The sequence below is a fragment of the Emydura macquarii genome, unplaced genomic scaffold, assembly GCF_026122565.2.
Source record: "Emydura macquarii macquarii isolate MOO-44397 ecotype Brisbane River unplaced genomic scaffold, CSIRO-AGI_Emac_v2 contig_2473, whole genome shotgun sequence".
In the NCBI taxonomy this organism is placed as follows: Eukaryota; Metazoa; Chordata; order Testudines; family Chelidae; genus Emydura; species Emydura macquarii.
Genome location: NW_027132610.1, coordinates 10,608,703 through 10,622,213, shown reverse-complemented (window position 1 = coordinate 10,622,213; position 13,511 = coordinate 10,608,703). Strand labels below are relative to the sequence as shown.

Genomic DNA, 13,511 nt, shown 5'->3' with positions numbered 1-13,511 from the left:
ACTCAGGGTGCATCCTATGTAGCAACTTATTCACCCCTCTGACACAGAAGAAGTGCAAAATACATCCAAAAGTTTCTCTTGGACTTTCCTTTAAAAGATATACCATGTTGTAGGTCTTTGGAAGATTTCTGACATAATGAAAAGATAATGCAAGTCTTTGAGCTCTAAACTCATAAAGAAGGGGAACATGCCAGGAATTCCTACTGTCAAATTCAGTGTACCATGCCTTTTTTATATTAGAGTGATCACCTAACTAAATTCACTTAAAACTACAATCTGTATTTATAATATCAAATTTAAAATCCTTTGAAGTCACAAGTATTGATAAGCATAGAGAACTAGTTATATTCCAAGGAACCAGAACAATTTGTACCCAAACAAAAAATACAAGTGATTTAAAAATACTGTTTTGTATGAAACTACCAGTAACAAAATTTCTTTATTTCTATTTACTACCACATCATCAGTTATTAAGCTGTTTGTCCAAGGTTGCCTTGACCTATTACTCTGCACAGAGCTGTACAGTCTTTGTTCCTCTCTTATATGAAGTGTATAATTTAGGAATTCCACCCACAGGAACAAAAGGGGTGAAATATAAACTATTTAGTATTTGTATCTTTCCTCATCAATTTGTCTATTTTATAAACTTTTTAAACAAGCAGCTACCAGCAAGGAAAAAGAAAATCTATTCTGTATTCTTAAATCCCCTTCTGAACAAAGATAACAATAGTAAGAAGTGTTACTTAAAAATCTCTACTTTTCAGGTGTTTGGGTTGTCATTTTGAAAAAGGAACTGGTTCTGTTAAAACATCAAGTACAGTTCTAAAAAGAGGTCAAGGTATTAGCATTATTCAGCTTCCATAAATCAAGAGAAAGATGCAGCACATTAGATTGCCTTCAGACAGCTATTTGATAATTTTCACTGGTAAAGAAAAAGAAGGAAACACTGACCTTCCACCCACAGATGATTACTGAAACTTTAAGAAAGGAAGTTGAAACACCCCTCAGTATAACTCAAGGAAATAGGAAAAATGAAAACATACTTTTTATAAATTTTAATGAATGAAAAATAACTTTATTCATTTTCTAACTACATTAAATAAACGAAAACCCTAAAACAATTTGGCTGCCAACCTGGCAGCTCCATACATTTTAACGCAAAAGTCAAAAGCTCTGAGCCTCAAGCTCCTGCATTGTAGATACAATATGCTTAGTGCCTGGAGGTGAGACTGATATACATCTATAAATTCATTTTTTAATCTTTCAGCAACTTTCAGATGGTTGATTTGTTCTGTTGTAAGTCCCAGGACTCTATTCCAACTACTTCATTGTCAAACTCATGGGTTTTGGCTACACTAGGCTTTTCCCTCAAAAATTCCTTACCACTACCATCAGTGCAGCTTCCCCATGGAAGCAATTTCTAACATAGAGAAGGTGCTGATGCTCACCAAATTTTTACCACCATCTTCTCTACATCTGCCCTAAAGAGGATTAGATGGCACTGTGCTTAACATACTGGCAGCTGAATTTTAGAGCTCCCACAATTGGGAAATTAAGACAAAAAAAAAGTCTAATGGGATCTTTGAAATCCAAAAAGATTACCACATTGTATAGAGCACAGATTGGGAATTATCTTTTCAGGGCCCAATCTTGCACCACTGAAATCAAAGGGAGTTTAAACCCTGATTTCAGTTGGACCAGAATCAGGGCCACCATCACTATGTCTACACAGCAAAAAACTTCCAACCAACCGAAAAAACCCCAATAACTGCAGCGGCAAGTCTCATCGCCCAGGTCAACGGGCTTTAGCTACAGGGTTAAAAAAGCCATGTAGATGTTTAAGCTTGGACTGGAGCCCAGGTTCCAAGACCCTCCCACCTCACTGGGTTTCTAGAGCCTGAGCTTCAGCCCAAGCATCCACCCAGCTATTTTTACCGCCACAGGGAGAGCCCCAGGAACCCAAGTCAATTGTTCTGGGCTCTGAGACTCACTGCTACAGGTAGCTTTTTGCTGTGCAGACATACCCTGAAACTGATAGTACACAGACTGACTTTTGCATGTGCATGGAGTCTGACTAATTTCAGGGGGCCTCAATATAGATACGGCAATATTTTTCTGTGGGATTAGAGCCTAATATTGCAACTATGGCACTTTTACAAATATTTGCTTGTTTCAGCACTCTTGATTTCTGTTTGAAAGAAGATTCTGAAACAAGCCACCAAAATAAATATTTAAAAAGCAAGTAACTTGATACATTTATCATTATCAGTCCCAGAAACTAGACTAAGACATTAACACTTTCTTCTTGCAGAGTACTGCTCAGTTGACCAGGATGCCAGAAAGTTGAAGCAATGTAAATGTCTAAATGGAAAAAATTTTCAAAATACGTCCACACTTTCACAAGTGGAAAGTAGGCATATGTACCTAAATTCAAAAGAACCATACTGCTGAAGAATAAAGCCTTTATTTTCAGAAATTATGGGGAGAAAAGAGCATTAAAAATGTCTTCAATTTCCAAACTCTACAATTTTCAAGTGACTAAAAAGAAGGAATTAATCTTAATTTTCAGTTAATAAAATGTGACTTGTGCTTGCTTCAGCAAGAATCTGTGGTTTGCAATCTAATAAAAGCATTAAACTTTGTGTTTACTTTCAATCTAAACAACTCATATAAAATTCTAATAATAGATCATTTCATTATAATAATTACTGAAGTGCCAACAAGACATAAAGTGGATAGTTCTTCCCTAAAGAGCTTTTCTGGACTCATGCACTAGGAAGAGCAGAGGAAAGATTAATATTGAGATGTGACAGGTGCTAGGAGAGACCAGGCTGATTCAGCCCCCTGCCACGGGTACCCTAATGGGTTGGTGCTCCATGAGCCAGAGTGGCGAGTAATGCTGTCAGTATAAACTGATGACGTGGTCCTTGTGGTCCAGGACCTGGGAGACCTGGTGTGGGTGGAGGCCTGCCAGGCTGTTTATGTGGCGACCTCCTCCGCAAGGGTCAAGTGGGTCAAGACCTTTGGCCTGATGGTCGGGGCTGGGTGGCAGGTGAACTCCCTCCCACATGTGCCTCAGGCCAAAGTTGTGGGACCTCCTCGTCAACCTCCTTCTCGCCTTGGCCAAGATGGCCATCTACAACACCAGGGAGAGGAGGTTGGCTGAGAGATGCTCTGCGACTGTGGGGCCTACTTCCATTCCTTTGTGCGATCACGTCTCCGAGCAGAGTTCCTCTGGGCTGCATCTGCTGACTCCTTGGCTACTTTTGAGGACCAATGGGAGCTGTCCAGGATTCTCTGCTCAGTGTCCCCTTCAGGTTCCCTCTGTTTAGCCCTTTGACCTTCACTCCGTCCCTGTTTTTTCATTCATTGTCCCCTGTAATTAGTTGAGTCCCAGGCTCAGTAGCTCCGCCCCTTAGGCTGGGGGAGGGACTTTTAGCTGTGGACAGGAGCAAGCTGGTAGGCCATACTGTATATTAGTAGATGGTGGTGGGATATAAGTTGTAAATAAAGAGCACTGGTGGGAGCATGAAGCTGATGTCTATGCTTGGCTTGTGGGCACAGAGGACCTGATCAGCAGGGGGGGCCTGTGCAAACCTACTATATGACTTATATAAATATTTGTATATGTTCATTCTTAGCATGCATTGTGGGAGAAGAAAGTCTTTACTAATTCAGGATGCAGATACAATTGCAGGATTGGAACCTAAATGAAGATGAGATGTCTATTAAAACAGATTTCTAAGACCCGCACACAGGACTACACATATTTAACCTATATTATTCAACCTTTCGTATGAGGATATTCCCAGGAAAGAGGACAGCATATTGTATGCATAAAATACTCTGACAACGACAATATGTGCTTTAAATTGAGATTTGCACCCTGAAGTTTTTTATATTGCAAAGTTCCCTTCCAAAAAGAGTTGGAATAATTGGGTGCCCTGCTATACAGACAAAAATCTTCATTCTTCCAAGGTGCAGATCATAAACAAAACATAGTGATGCTTCTTTTAATAGGCACTCACAAAAATTCACAAATTGCAGGTCAGAGTTTTGTATTCTTTTCTATTATTCTGTATTAAATATCTCTAGTTGTCTTGTAGTTTTACTTTTGATTTTTTCACATGTACATCATTCACAAAATATTTCCAAATACCAGCATTCAAGAAAGGAACAAAAATGCAACATTCAAAAAATGTATGCAAATGAGATCTATGTGGAGTCTGATGTACCAACCTTCAAAGACACAAGAAAATAATCAATAATATGCATTTTGTCTGTCTAGAAATATCTTGAATTAACAGTGAAACAACTGTCCTGACACGCTGATAAATTTCATTGCACAAAAAAATCCCCCCAATTTCCTCACCTTCCATTTTTAACACCATAGCCACTTATAATATTTTATCATCTTAATTAAAAGCTTTAGCAGATTTCAATTAACAGTTTTAATTGAAAAATTGGATCAAATATATGTTGTCTGTCTACCATAAGTTTCTTGGAAGGGGGAAAATCAAGATTTTGTAAAATTTAATAGGAACTCCGCTGTTTATTGTCTCATTCTTCCTCACTTTATCTTTTTCTGTATTACACCCTTTTCTTCTCCCCCATCTGTTCTTTAGAAAGCTGACTTTAACCAGTCTCTCAAAATGAAATGACAAGGGGAAATGTAGATGATGAGAAAAAAGACCAATGCCACTTTTGAATATTGTAACATGTAAAAACAGAATGTAGAATCATTCCACACTTGCCATACTTCAACATGAAAGTATATTCATTCTGTACTTGTTTACTAGGAACTTCAGTCTCTGACATAGTTACAGCAGTTTCCCACAATATCCTGGACAAACCTTAATGAATTAGATTAAATCTCACTGAATTAAGTATTTTAGTTCATTGTATTAATACTGCAAATGTTTATGTATTACTGTGGAATTGTATGGAACTTCTTTAGGAGGAAACCAGGATTAATAAAATCTCTGGGAAGCACTGGGAGCTTCAAAAGATAGTGTTGAACAATGTAGCAGACATGAATGATCTTTTGGAACAATACATGTGAAGTGGAATTCCTACGAAGTACTTGGGAGGAGGGGATCACAAACTTCTACTTGTGGATTCAGCCTTTGAATTTCCACCCTGAAAAGGAGACGTTTTGTCTGCTAATCACCTATTACATGAGGATAGTTTAAAGACAAACTGTATAAATGAGTAACTGACTTACTCTTGAGGGTGCTTGTTCTGAGCCAAAGTTGTGATGAAATTGTGCAGACAAACAGAGACGCTGTGTGGGGTATGGAGACCTAATCACCAGCCGGGGGGGGAATCTCTGGTAATCTTATTAGCATGTTTGTAGGTTCTTTTATTGTTATGTTTTCTCTGTAATGCTTTTACCTTAAGAATAAATATGATTGCTTATAAAGTGCTGAGTGGTAATTTAAAACCGTGGGCAGTTACACTGTATACCATCCCTGAGAAGAGAAGCAAAGTAGGCCTGCTTAGGCAGTCTGTCTTTTGCTGGGGAATAACAGTGAAAGCAAGGAACTGTTCAGGTGGAAATACCACAGTCAGAAGGGAGAGAGATGCAGATCTCCACCCAACAGTTGAGGAGCTGGGATCTTAGAGTGGGTGATCTTGCTGGCACGTAGAGGAGAAATACAGATGTGGTGTCCTTGAACTGTGAGACAGCATTTCTCTAATTATTCATATTTTATACACATTACACAGAATATACAGAACATGTAAAAAGTCATATTTCAAATAAGTAATTTATAACAAAACGATGTATGTCTGTCCTGTTCTATCTTTTTGGTGTCTGTTCCTGGTGTGGGTCTATCTATCATCACAGTCTTATTTTCAACAGACTAAAAATGAAGTGTCAGTGAGGCTGGACAACCCATACAAGATTTTCAAGTAAGAATCAATATTCTTCATTTACACAGCAATTATCTGTTTGTCTCCAAATCCAAGAAGCAATTTTTCCAATAAATATACTTGTACATATTTTTGCACAACCTAAGATACTTTATAATGATCTTTCAAATGTTATTGTCATTTGATTGACATGTTGACAATGTATTTTTAATGGAAATATAATACTTTAAAAATTGCTGGACTGACAGACTGGAAGGACTATTTCCTCTATTTGTCCATATCAGAGACCAGCAATATGTTTTATTTTTTTCATCATTTATGCAACACAAAAGGCATGCTTGCCTTTGTCCCTATGCAGAAGCCCAGTTTCTTCCACCCTCTCCTTCAATAACATGTATCAATTCTGTTCTGAAGGTGCTGCTTGTAGGAATGAAAGCACACGGATTTTTAATGTCTGTGAACTCAACTTGGCTGCTAGAAGTATTCTGTAAAGGATTTTGTAAAAGATGGCACACTGCAGAATGCAAGAAACATGTATAAACCATAAGGGCAGAGATCACAATGATAAAGAAGAGGCAAAAGAGAAGAGTTAGAAGAAAGCAAAGATAAGGATGAGAAGAAGTCAAATCTACAAAACTTCTTTTTATCTCAAGCCTTCAAAGAATCACCTACTTTTGGATGACTTTAAGGAGAGAGGACCTGAATTGAGGCTAAGATCTAAATTCTCAAAATTAACTGAAGATTTTGAATGCCTCTATATTTTGGAGCTCAATCTGAGTTAAATTTAAAAGGCTTGAGATTTTCAGAGTGCTGAACACTTGTCCTCTGAAAATCAGACCGTTTTAGAGGGGTCTCAAAAGTTGGATACCCAAATATTGAGGGAATCAGTCACTTTTGCAAATGTAATGCCAACAAGGACAATGAGCAGAGAGAGAACACTCTAAAGAGATAGAAGTAAAGATACTGGCACTGAGAGCAACCAGTAGGTCACAATGTTCAGAAACCTCGTGACCCTGCAGATGTCCTGGGTTGGTTCCTGTGTGAGGAAGGCTACTGATGACGCCTGAGGTCTTGTAGAGTGAGCTGTCATGACAGCCGGAGGCGGGACCTTTACCTGCTCATAGCAAGCTCAGATGTAGGTGGTAATCCAGGACGAGATCCTATGGAATGACACCGGGAGTTCTTCAATCTTGTCTACCACTGCGACGAAAAGTTGTGTGGACTTCCAGAAGGGCCTAGTCCTTTCAATATAGAAGGCCAGGGCCCATCTAAGATATGCAGCTGCCTTTCCTCATCAGTGCTGGGAGGTTGCAGAAAGAAGACAGGGAGGAAAATGTTCTGATTGATATGGAAATATGACACCACCTTCACTAGGAAGGCCAAGAGGGAGCGCAGCTGGACCTTATATTTGAAGAGCACTGTGTAAGGGAGATCTAAAGTCAGGGCTTTGATTTTGAAGACTCTTCTGACCGAAGTAATCGCAACAAGGAAGGCGAGCTTCCACAAGAGGAGCAGTAGGGGGCAGGATGCCAATGGCTCAAAAGGGGGCTCCCGTGAGTCTTGACAGAACCAAGTTTAGGTCCCACTGCTGGAGGCCTAGCTTGGTCTGAGTTGCTTGACTGAATTGCCTGACCACTGGTGAGTTGCTTGACCACTGTGTGAGGCCTAGCCTCAGCAGCCTGACTGCTTTTTACAATTGGCAGAGACCAATAGAGTGTTGAGTAACCCTGAGGTATCTCAGTTTCTGCACACCACAGCAGATAGTAAACAGTGTGGGCTTTGTACAACACAGCAAATAGTTTGTTAGTTTAGAGTTGCATATAGAAAAGATGAACAAGAACAAGAACTTATAAACCCTTGAAGAACCTGATTGTTATCTCATAGGAGAAGACTATTTACTTTGAACTGGAGAATGCAAGGCTGAGATGACTGCCAAGTGAACCTTGACTGATGATAGAGCCAGACCCTGTGCTACAGGTGAAGAAAATAGTTCAAAATGGACCGCAGGGAAGCCTGACATGGTGAGAGATTTCATTCAGAGGCCCAGCAAGTGAAATACTTCCATTTAGCTTGGTAGTGGAAGGTTTCCTCCTACCTAGCAAGACTTGCTGAACCTGCTCTGAGCAGGCCTACTACTCAGTGTTCAGCCATGCAGCAGCTACGCCATCAGGTGCAGGAAAGTGAGGTTTGGGTGAAGCAGCCAGCCGTAATCTTGCAAAATAAAGTCTGGATGGGGTGGGAACACTAGTGGAGCTGCTACCATGAGCTCTAGCAACATGCTGAACCAATGCTGATAACTCTTGCTTTGTCCCTCTTGACCTTTAGGAGGACCTTGTGAACCAAAGGGATCAGTGGGAAGGTGTTCATCAGGGTGTCTGCCACAAGAGCAGGAAGGTGTCAGAAAGGGAGCCTTTGCTGAGCCTGTGCCTTGAACAGAACTGATAGCATTTCCTGTTCTGCCTGGTGGCGAAAAGGTCCACCTCTGGAAGACAGCAGTGGTGACCTCTGGCTGAAGAGACCACTTGTGGTGAGAGGAAAAGGACCTGCTAAGATGATCCACCAACACATTTTGGTCTCCCAGGAGCTGTGCAGCCTCTAAATCAATGGTGTGCTTCACGCAAAAGTCTCACAGCTGTAGGGCCTCCTGACACAGTGCTGAGGATTGAGACCCTCGTCTGTTGATGTAAAACATCGAGGCCGTGTTGTCCATCAAAATCTGCACAACCTGGGCCAAGAGCTGGGAGAGAAACACCTTGCAGGCCAAGCGTTTCACCTTGAGTTCCCTGACATTTATATGCAGGGATAATTCTTTCCAAGACTAGAGACCCTGGGTCCTGAGACTGCTGAGGTGGGCTCCCTACTCCAGGTCTGACACATCTAACACCAAGGTCACTGTCAGCTGCGGGGCCACAAAAGGTATCCTTCCATCATGGAACGTGGATCTGACCACCAAGTCAGAGAAACTAAGATTGGTGATGGGATAATGAGAATTAAGTCCAAATGGTGCCTGCCTGGGGAACAGACTGACAACAGCCACATCTTCAGGTAGCCCGCATGTACTGCACCACATAGGTACATGCTGCCATGTGTCCTAACAGTTTGAGGCACACCTGGGAGGTCGTGAGTGGATAAGCTGTAATGTGGGCCATTAGATTGCCTGACTGGAGTCGAGCACTGCCACAATAAATTCTATTCTCTGCACCAGGATCAATGTTGATTTCTGTTCATTTATCAACAGATCCAGAGCCTGAAAGGTGGCTTGTATCATGTTGATGCTGCGCTGGACCTGCTTCCGCGAGTGGCCTGTGATCAACCAATCATCGAGATACGCGTAGACATATATGCCTCAATGTCTGAGGTAAGCTTCCACTACCGCCATACACTTCGTGAACACTCATGGAGCCCTTGACAGACCAAAGGGAAGTGCAATGAATTGGTAGTGGCATTGGCCCACCATAAATCTGAGGAATATCTTGTGTCCACAGAAGATGGAGATGTGGAAATCGGTGTCCTTTAAATTGAGGGAGGCGTACCAGTCTCCTGAATCCAGGGAGGGCATGATGGAGGCCAGGGAGACCATGCGGAAACTCAGCTTCTTGAGATATTTATTGAGGTGACGTAGGTCCAGGATGGGCCGTAGGCCTCCTTTGACCTTTGGGATTAGGAAGTATTAGGAGTAGAATCCCTTCCCTCACAAGACTTTAGGAACTTCCTTCAGGGCCCTCACCCATAGGAGGGCTTCCACCTCCTGGACGAGAAGTTGCTTGTGAGAAGGGTCCCGGAAGAGGACAGGAATGGGGAGTGGGAGAGAGGAACAGACACAAACTGGAGGATGTACCCCATTGATAGGATACTGAATACTCAACGGTCTGATGTTATCGAAAACCATGTGGGAAGGAAGGGGGAAAGGCATTTCAAAAACAAAAGGAGGGATGGATCCTGACTTGAGGCTGATAAGTGGTACTTGGGTGTGCCTACAAAAGCCCGACTGGGACAATGAGGTGGAAGGCTAGGTCTGATGGTGCAGGTAACCATTCCCTTTTCTTTTATAGGGTTTGTGCCTAGGCGGCCCCAAAAACCTTGGAGGCTGCTGTGGCCTAAAATGCTTCCTGGAGGCCAGGGATGTATGCAGGCCTAGGGAGTGCAGTGTGGCTCTGGAATCCTTGTGGCCATGCAGCTTGGCATGTCTGTTCAGAGAACAAAGAGGCCCCTTCAAAGGGGAGGTCTTGTACTGATTGATGGACATTATGCAAGAGGTCCAATGACTGCAGCCATGAACAGCACCTCCTGGTGACCGCTGACGCCATTGTTCTGGCTGCCAAGTTGGCCACATCCAAGGCCGCCTGGAAATAGGCCCTGGCCTTCCTCCAGGATGGCCAAGAATTCCTGCATCGACTCTTGTGGCAGGGAGTCCTTAAACTTAGCCATCAAGTCCTAGACATTGATGTCGTATCTCCCCAGCAATGACTGCTGGTTGGAGATACAAAGCTGTATGCTGAATACACCTTTTGCTCGAACAAATCCAGCCTTTTGCCTGTTTATTTTTCAGGGTGGTGCTTGCCTGCTCCTGTCTGTCCTGTTCATTTGTGGACTAAACCACCAGGGATCCCGGGGGGCAGGAAGGGGAGGAGGGTGTGTGTGAGAGATGACATATACTTGAACCCCTTGGCCAGTACTTTTTCTTCTCTGCCCTTTTCGAGGTCGGGGGCAGAGAAGAAGGGGTCTACTATAGCATCCTAACCAATCTCAACACCCCTTCATGGATTGGTAGGGCCACTTTAGGAGGGGGGCCGCTGCAGGCAAAATGTCAAATAGGCTTTCCATGGGCTCCTTCAATTCCTCAGCGATCCTCTTGAGGAGCTCTTGGTGGGCCCTGAAATCATCTGGTGGCAACAGATTAGAGAGGCCCACAACTGCCTCATCAGGGGTCAATGAGAAAGATGCTAGCACCGCAGGAGGGTCTGGTTCCGCCTTTTCAATCTGAGTAGCCACTGCTGGAGCCACTGCTGGAGCCTCAGCCTCAGGGTTGGCGCTCGAATCAGGGTCCGATACTGGTTGGGACGATACTGTGGTTTGCCTCTCAGATATGACCAAGAATGACCACTGGTGCTGGTAGGGAGGTCCTGTATTGGGGGAAACCCCCATGGGTTCCAATATTGGCATAGCACTGGCCACTGGCCTGGTGGCCAAGCTCCAGCAGATGGTCCGGTGCGTACATCAGATACCAATGTCTTCTCGACAAATGAAAGAGATTCCTGTTCAGAGTCTAACGAGGAAGACTCCCCTCAGAGATCATGGTGGAGCCATTCCTGCTTCCACCTGCTGGCACTGTTGGGCAGCCGGAGAGAGGAGCCCGAGACCGGTGTCTTGACTCTGGAGAGCGGTGTCTTGGGTCAGGAGACAGTACTGTGCATCTGGCAACTGGTGCTGTGGAGACAAAGACCAGTGTCAGGTCGGGGACCGCTGTGGTGGGCCCATGGAGGACTTCCCTCTGGGAGATGCCACTACTGAAGACACCATAGAAGAGGCCAGCAGCCCCTGCACTCTTCCATCCCCGGTAACCCTGGCTGGTAAGGGGTCTCATGGCATTGGTGGCACTGGGAGGGACATCAGGTCCTTAGCTGCCTGGATTGCCTCCAGTGTTGAGGGGGCTTAAAGGTGCACAGTGCCCCAACTGCTCCCAGGAGTTGGTGGTGGGTCCCAGACTGTGCTCAGTGCCCTGGGCGGAGTCACCGTTGCCAACCCTGGCTCTGGAGAGGATGAGTGGCCCAGCATAGGTCTTATCTCGTCAGCCACTCCCCTCTTGTCCTTCTTCAGCACTAAAGAGTGCCCTCTTTCAGCACGCTGTTTCTTGTGCTTCTTCCTGGCACCGGAGGTTTGGGGAATGGTGCCGAGGGAGCACGCAGCACAGAGACTGAAGTGCTCGGCCCCGAGTTGGAATGGGGATGGTTCCAAAGCCGGTCTGAGTGCTGTGTCCATGAGTAGGGCCTTCAGATGGATGTCCCAGTCCTTCTGAGTGCACGGCCTGAAGCTCCTGCAGATCTTGCACTTGTCCTTAATGTGAGCTTCCCAGAGGCACTTTAAGCAGCTCGAATGCCTGTTGCTTACTGGCACAGGCTATTTGCAGGTCACAAATGGCTTGAGCCCTGTGCCATGCCCTGTACCTGGGCAACATCACTCAATGGGATCACTATTTACACTAACTATACTATACACTAATAACGGAATCTATAACTATAAAACTATGTACAATATAAGTTCAAACCACTAGGAAAGACTTGCAAGAGCAAGAGAGTCATTCCAAGAAACCGTCATGGGCAGAAAAAAGGAACAGAGAGTGGAGGCCAGCAGAGCCCCTAATACCAGTGCATGTGTTTGCAACCCCAAAGGGTGCTAGAGCCAGCTCAATGGATACCACTTAGGAGAAAAAATCTCTGGCAACTGTACATGTGGCACGCATGCACCTAACATGGAATGGACATGCGCACTCAAGAAGAACATACTTATAATTGAGGAGACAGTGGACATTCAAATTGAAAAGAGCCATGATTGTAAAGACTATAGATGAACTAATGTTTCTTTCCCTTCTTCAAGAAGGCATATTGCCTTCCTCAAAAATAAAGAATGACTAGGAGAATGAGGTGGTAAACAATGCTTCCACTGGGACCTCTGAAAAGGTGTCAAGTTTCAGCCAGAACCTCAAAAGAAATTTGGATCCTCTTACATTTTCAACAAAAGACTAAAAATTATTGGTATCTGTGTGTTTTGTGCACCATGATGAACATCAGTATGCTGATGTTAGGGTGACCAGATAGCAAGTGTGAAAAATCAGGACAGGAAGTTGGGGGTAATAGGCACCTATATAAGAAAAAGTTGGGACTGTCCCTTTAAAATTGGGACATCCAGTCATCCTAGCTGATGTTCAGGTATCCTAGAAATCCATTTGCCACAGAAAAACCTAGAAAAACATAACATTTGCATTTTTACAGAGAATCTTTAGTTTTTATATTTTATGAGAAAATAAAAACATATACAGTGAAACTCTGATTTTCCCATCTAATTTGGACTGGGGCCAGATCAGATAATCAAAAATTCAGATAATCAGGAGAATGGATGGGGCTTGAGCTGTCAACCCCAGGTGGTGAGGCTCTCTGGCTCTCAGCTTAAAAATTGTAAATATATCAATAAAATATTGTGTTTGACTGATACCTATATATATTGTGGCTAGGGAAACTAAAGTTCAGCATTTCATTTTAATCATGGAAAATGTGGATTTTTATGTTTTTTTATCAGAGAATTTTGGGGTTTTTATCACAGAAAACTAGGATCCCTGCTGATGTTGAAGATGAATGAGTGTCTGCAGGCTAAGCAACACATTAAAAAATGAACAACGACAGGTGTTTCACTGACTCTCTTGAAGTGTAAGGAAAAAAACGCTGCCAGAGCATATGTGACTGGGATGACACTGGTGTAGGTATACATAAAGGCATACTATGGCTCTTCATCGGTGTTGGAAATATATAATTACCAAATTATTACCTACAAGACACAAAAGGAAGAGTTGATTGAACAAGCAGTGAGCGGTGAATTGCACTCACCACTAATAAGCACTGACTGAATACATTTATTAGAAATCA

General features: G+C 43.2%; 1 protein-coding gene across 3 annotated transcripts in view; it reads right to left on the bottom strand.

The window, feature by feature from the left end:
- B3GLCT (beta 3-glucosyltransferase) overlaps positions 1-13,511 on the bottom strand; it is a 135,025-nt gene that overhangs the window by 52,346 nt on the left and 69,168 nt on the right. The gene's annotated exons all lie outside the window — the stretch shown is intronic.